This window comes from Borostomias antarcticus (assembly GCF_949987555.1).
Source record: "Borostomias antarcticus genome assembly, contig: scaffold_613, whole genome shotgun sequence".
Lineage (NCBI taxonomy): Eukaryota > Metazoa > Chordata > Actinopteri > Stomiiformes > Stomiidae > Borostomias > Borostomias antarcticus.
The window spans coordinates 12,501-19,679 of NW_028175984.1; the positions used below are offsets into that span (position 1 = coordinate 12,501).

The window sequence follows — 7,179 nt, forward strand, 5'->3', positions numbered from 1 at the left end:
TGCCTCTCCCCATCTCTCCCTCTTGTGTTGGGAACAAGGTGTCTACTCTACTCACTGTTCATTAGTGATGACACATCAATAGCTCATTTAAAATGACACGAAATGTGAAAAAATGTGGCCATTAAAGCCCAAATGTGTTGGTTACCGACACATTCGAAAGCCACTCTTCCACCACTGATCTTAATTATGGGGGATTTTCCTGACTCATCGTGCTGCGTCCTTAAACTTGATTCACACTGGCTACTGTGCATGCATGGTCGCTGAAGCACCCAATTCACACTGCTAATGGGGATGAGCTGCATTGTTGTTACTGTAATGTCTGAGCTTCCTGACGTTGGTTACCCCAGCTAGCATGAGGCACCGTTCAGTAGTTAGCTAGGCTAGCATTAATTAGCTGGCTAGCTAGCTAATATAACGTGCCTGCTAACTTAACTCTACGAGATTGACAGTGTTGTCAACATACTAACTTATCAGAGTTAACTAACTGTATCAGTTTTGAGCAGATTTGATCAGATCAGAGGTGCTCATGATATCACTAACCATTCGTGTAGGGCTACCAGTATTGATTCTGCTCAGCTGTCTCCAACATGTGAGCGCACGGAGAGGAGCGGAGGAGGGGCTGTTTACAGACGGGGCCAGCGTGTGTGTGTGTGTGTGTGTGTGTGTGTGTGTGTGTGTGTGTGTGTGTGTGTGTGTGTGTGTGTGTGTGTGTGTGTGTGTGTGTGTGTGTGTGTGTGCGAGGGAGAGAGGGACAGAGGGGCTGAGTGCATCAACGATGTGCGCAGTTCTACAATGAAATACAAGCAACATTTTACTGAACACTACATGTGTTGAATAAAGCATCTGATCTGAACTGACCCATTATAAATAGTGAGAAAGCTTGAGGAGGAGACTAAACACGTGCGCTCAACCAGGCGCACGTCCTCTCCAGGGCTTCAAGAGACACATCTGAACTACAATAAGTACCGACCGTGCAACACTAACAGGGGAAATACATTAATACATAAATACATAAATACATACAAAATCGATCTCTGGACGTACAAATCAATCTCTAGAGAATAAAATGAGAATCGATTCAAAATCGGAAAATCGATTTTTTGAACCCAGGCCTAGTGGGGACGTAGTCCAGGTCAAACAAGGACGTGTGTGTGTGTGTGTGTGTGTGTGTGTGTGTGTGTGTGTGTGTGTGTGTGTGTGTGTGTGTGTGCGTTTGAGAGAATCTTCTCCACAATCATTCTGCGCTCAAGACAGTTATTCCTGCTTAACATCTGTGCCTCGAATGAGAGGAGGAATGAATGAGCACCAATACTGGCGAGGAGCTGTGTGTGTGTGTGTGTGTGTGTGTGTGTGTGTGTGTGTGTGCGTGCGTGCGTGTCTGTGTGTGTGTGTGTGAGAGTAATTTAACGCACCATTGCGTTCTTCCAGATCACATCCACTGAACGCTCAATCTGCCCTGGAGAACGTTCAGTACAGACCGACAGAGCACATCCACACAGCGTTGAGGGGCTGACACAGCGTTGAGGGGCTGACACAGCGTTGAGGGGCTGACACAGCGTTGAGGGGCTGACACAGCGTTGAGGGGCTGACACAGTGTTGAGGGGCTGACACAGCGTTGAGGGGCTGACACAGCGTTGAGGGGCTGACACAGCGTTGAGGGGCTGACACAGTGTTGAGGGGCTGACACAGCGTTGAGGGGCTGACACAGCGTTGAGGGGCTGACACAGTGTTGAGGGGCTGACACAGCGTTGAGGGGCTGACACAGCGTTGAGGGGCTGACACAGTGTTGAGGGGCTGACACAGCGTTGAGGGGCTGACACAGCGTTGAGGGGCTGACACAGCGTTGAGGGGCTGACACAGTGTTGAGGGGCTGACACAGCGTTGAGGGGCTGACACAGCGTTGAGGGGCTGACACAGCGTTGAGGGGCTGACACAGCGTTGAGGGGCTGACACAGCGTTGAGGGGCTGTTTGGGAGGCTGAGCACCATCAGTCAAGAGAGACTATCTGTCAGAGAGATGCTTCATCTACACAGCGTTCAACAAAACACACTTTCCACATGACTCCCCTCCCGTCTGACCACCTCTCATCCCTCTCTGTACACACACACGCACGCACGCACGCACGCACGCACGGACACAGACACACACACACACACACACAAACACCTCCCCTGTTTCATCACTCCCAACCTATCTGTGTGATCTCAACTGACAGATTCTGTATAAATCGTCCAATCACAGTACCTGCTGCAACACTGTCTAACTGATTCACTTCCTCCATCTCAGGACGCCTGGTCTTATAACACAATAACAAACACACACACACACACACACACACACACACACACACACACACAAGGGCGTAGGTTTTGTTTCAACATTGATAGGGACCATTGTGGTGGAAAAACTCAGTAGCAAGGTGTTCTTTGGTATGAAGTTGAATGCCGAGCGCCAAAGATTAAAACAAAGTTTATTAAAGAAATACCGGTACAAAGGGTTCTCTGGAGAGAAGGTCCGTTCCTCAGAGCAAGAGTGAGGGAACGAGCCCCGAGACATCTCTGAAGTTGATTCTTATAGGATACACATCATGTCAAAGGTCACACCCAGGAATACAGGAATACAAGTGTTATTAATGATACTGTCATGTGGATGTTTCTCACTTTCCCAAGAAGGAGAAGTATGCACCGACCCCGCCGGGCACCAGAGGTCATAAGTCAAGGAACAGTCAAGACTAAAACTGTGTCCGAACAGGTCAAAGCCGGTTTCACTTCCTTATCTGGTAACCCAGACACCAACCTCTCGCCAAGACACTGTCATTAGAATAGCATGGGAACATAGGAAAGCACATCTGGCAACCGTCCTAACAATAGGCCCCCTATGGCCACCCCAGAGGTAGAGATGAGCACATGCTAGAGAGTACCAGTATGTCTCTGAGGAAATGGATTAGGAACATTAAGGAAGGGAAGGCCCACATATGGACAGGGTCTTCCCTGTAAGGGCTTCAGCACACAGTTCATTCTGTTCTTATACTGATATGATAGAGACTATGCAAAAACACAATTTCCCATCACACCATATAACAGTGTAGCCTGCATACACAGTTTTTGCTGGGGACGAGAGGTTAAACCTCTTAAATATGCATATATTTATGAAATTGAATAATACTAATACAATGTTCTTAGTGCATCACATCCTGCCTGCTGCTGCGTCCCTCCACTCTCTCTCGCTCTCTCTCTCTCTCTCTCTCTCTCTCTCTCTCTCTCTCTCTCTCTCTCAGTTGCTGCTGCATTTCATGTGACTCCTGTCTAACGTTGGCTACTTAGTTTATCAGTAGCTAGCTAACCTAGCTAACGCTAACGTTACTTACAGTTTTGGAGAAAAAGCTCCTGATATCCTTCATCCTCTTTGGAGGACGAGGCGACATTGTGGTGGATGTACCTAAACGGCTGTCAGAATCACAACTGTATGGCTTGCTGTCAGCGTCTGTAAGGCTGTTGGTCTTCAGATCCAGCAACATTTTTAAAAATGCAATGATCTATCTCAGCCAAATGAGCCAATCTTAAAGCCAAGTTTAAAAAATATCAAAAGAATACTGGGATGGCACATTCCCAGTGGAGGAAAGGGGTAGGCTAACGGTCTAATATGTAACTCCGAACAATGCAAACTAACTCACTCAAAATGGTCCTGTCAGTTCTGTCCTTCCTAACTATGGGAAGGCCATCTAAATGATCTAATATAACTGCACTCCAAAGATAATGCAAATAAGGTTGCTTAAAAGTTGGCAGGGACAATTTGGGCCTCCCAAAATGTTGGTAGGGACATGTCCCGACCATCCATACGCAAACCTAGGCCCTTGCACACACACACACACACACACACACACACACACACACACACACACACACACACACACACACACACACACACACCTCTAGACAGGACAGTTATTTTAGGTGCCTGTCTCTCTAGTCTAAGCGTTGTTTGGTCAGCTGGTCAGGAGCTGAGCTGTGACTGGGGAGATGCTGCCCTCCTGTGGCCAGATTAGAGAACACCAGAGGGCCTTACACTATCACGGAAAAATAGTCTTCTCTTCATCTTCTACCCTCCAAATGAGTGTGTGTGTGTGTGTGTGTGTGTGTGTGTGTGTGTACATGTGTGTTCTGTTCTTGACTGATCTGTGGTGTGTGTGTGTGTGTGTGTGTGTGTGTGTGAGGACTTGTGTGTTCTGTTCCTGACTGACCTGTGGTTTGTTTGTGTGTGTGAGGACATGTGTGTTCTGTTCCTGACTGAACTGTGGTGTGTGTGTGTGTGTGTGTGTGTGTGTGTGTGTGTGTGTGTGTGTGTGTGTGTGAGGACATGTGTGTTCTGTTCCTGACTGACCTGTGGTGTGTGTGTGTGTGTGTGTGTGTGTGTGTGTGTGTGTGTGTGTGTGTGTGTGTGTGTGTGAGTACCTGTGGTTTGTCGATGGAGGAGAGCACGTCCAGAACCCTCTTGGCCTCTGTGTCGTGATCTGAGGAGAGACCAGACAGTTAGAGACCATTAGACACACAGAGACCAGACAGTTAGAGACCATTAGACCAGACAGAGAGACCAGACAGTTAGAGACCATTAGACAGACAGACAGACAGACAGACAGACAGACACACCGACACACCGACAGACAGACAGACAGACAGACAGACAGACAGACAGACAGACAGTACCATCTTTTAACAGCAGGAGGCAGCCATCACAAACTAACCAGAGAAAAAGAGACACTGAACTAACAGGAAGTGAAGATCTGGAGCCTGTCTCTTCTGGGAGTTCATAGAGAGAGAAAGAGAGAGAGGGAGAGAGAGATACAGAGAGAGAGAGAGAGAGAGAGAGAGAGAGAGAGGGAGAGGGAGTGAAAACTAAGTCTGGCAACTTTGCTCTGCTCATCCTTCCATCCCTCACCCTCCTTGAACACACACACACACGTGTGTAGAGTAGGTACCAGTCAGATAGATTCTACATCCTCCAGGATATATACAGTCATATCTACAGTACATCCTCCAGGATATATACAGTCATATCTACAGTCGCTCAGGCTCTTTGCTCTGCGCGTGTTTCCTGTGAGTCTCGTCCTCCTGCCTACTGAGAAAGGGAGGCGGTCAGTCGTCATGACGTCAGCTCCTTGATGACTCAGGTCAGAAAACTCCCTCAGAGTTCCAGAGAAGCCATGAGCTGCACCCAAGACTGACCTCCCTCTCTCCTCTTCTCCACCCCCTCTCTCCCAAGTCTCTCTGTCTCCCTCAGTTTCTCTCTCTCTCTCCGTCTCTCTCTCAGTCTCTCTCTCAGTTTCTCTCTCTCTCTCTCTCTCTCTGTGTCTCTGTTTCTCTCTCTCTCTCAGTCTCCCTCTCCTATCATTCACTCCATCCCCTCTCTCATAACCTTTTTACACAATAAACACTGTATTTATGTGGGGTTTTTGAACGTGGGAAAACACGCAAAAAAATAGACTGACTCCTTTCCCATCGCCAGTAGAGTATGTATTCTGTTATCTGGTGTGTTTCGTTCGATGTCACGAACCCGCCGGAACAGGGGCAAAAATTAGACAGGATGACACGATGACTAACCCACGTTCACGATGACACGATGACTAACCCACGTTCACGATGACACGATGACTAACCCACGTTCACGATGTTAGATGACTAACCCACGTTCACGATGACACGATGACTAACCCACGTTCACGATGACTAACCCACGTTCACGATGACACGATCACTAACCCTACGTTTGGATCACTAACCCAGGTTTCGTTGCTCTGACTGGTTACCGGTCCATCCTATTGCGCCCAGAGGCCTTTTGGTCTGTGACTGTTGATAACGCCCCTTGGAAATCAAAAGGGAACTCAGCATCTCCGGACCCGTCGCACTTTCCTGAACTGGGTCTGGAGAAGCCAGGCTATATTTTAGTAGCCCTTAGTTAAACTATGTGAGTTAAAAAGAGTCTCCCCCTAGTGTTTCAAAGTGGTATTATTGTGTATGCCGCTGTTGCAAAGGAAAGCCACATTTAGCTTACAGGGCAATAGAACAAACTGTTGATCAACTCTTTGATCGTAGCAGAATATAGCCTGGAGACTTTCACCACTGATCATTTTACACATCTACTGGAAGAGAGGTTCATTTTTTAGATGATCAAACAGAAGATTGATCATTTTGGGCTGGGGGTGGAGGGTTAGGGCTGGGGGTGGAGGGTTAGGGCTGGGGGTGGAGGGTTGGGGCTGGGGGTGGAGGGTTGGGGCTGGGGGTGGAGGGTTAGGGCTGGGGGTGGAGGGTTGGGGCTGGGGGTGGAGGGTTAGGGCTGGGGGTGGAGGGTTAGGGCTGGGGGTGGAGGGTTAGGGCTGGGGGTGGAGGGTTAGGGCTGGGGGTGGAGGGTTAGGGCTGGGGGTGGAGGGTTAGGGCTGGGGGTGGAGGGTTGGGGCTGGGGGTGGAGGGTTAGGGCTGGGGGTGGAGGGTTAGGGCTGGGGGTGGAGGGTTAGGGCTGGGGGTGGAGGGTTAGGGCTGGGGGTGGAGGGTTAGGGCTGGGGGTGGATGGTTAGGGCTGGGGGTGGAGGGTTGGGGCTGGGGGTGGAGGGTTAGGGCTGGGGGTGGAGGGTTAGGGCTGGGGGTGGAGGGTTAGGGCTGGGGGTGGAGGGTTAGGGCTGGGGGTGGAGGGTTAGGGCTGGGGTGGAGGGTTAGGGCTGGGGGTGGAGGGTTAGGGCTGGGGGTGGAGGGTTAGGGCTGGGGGTGGAGGGTTAGGGCTGGGGGTGGAGGGTTGGGGCTGGGGGTGGAGGGTTAGGGCTGGGGGTGGAGGGTTGGGGCTGGGGGTGGAGGGTTAGGGCTGGGGGTGGAGGGTTGGGGCTGGGGGTGGAGGGTTAGGGCTGGGGGTGGAGGGTTAGGGCTGGGGGTGGAGGGTTGGGGCTGGGGGTGGAGGGTTAGGGCTGGGGGTGGATGGTTAGGGCTGGGGGTGGAGGGTTAGGGCTGGGGGTGGAGGGTTAGGGCTGGGGGTGGAGGGTTAGGGCTGGGGGTGGAGGGTTGGGGCTGGGGGTGGAGGGTTAGGGCTGGGGGTGGATGGTTAGGGCTGGGGGTGGAGGGTTAGGGCTGGGGGTGGAGGGTTAGGGCTGGGGGTGGAGGGTTGGGGCTGGGGGTGGAGGGTTAGGGCTGGGGGTGG

At 50.9% G+C, this 7,179-nt stretch overlaps 1 protein-coding gene across 1 annotated transcript in view; it reads right to left on the minus strand.

The window, feature by feature from the left end:
• LOC311328955 (fibronectin type III domain-containing protein 3B-like) overlaps positions 1-4,505 on the minus strand; it is a gene marked incomplete at its 3' end in the record, with an annotated part of 16,114 nt that extends 11,609 nt beyond the window's left edge. Inside the window, exon 1 of the mRNA XM_084462846.1 lies at positions 4,452-4,505. The remainder of the gene's footprint in view (positions 1-4,451) is intronic.
• Positions 4,506-7,179: the final 2,674 nt, after the last annotated feature.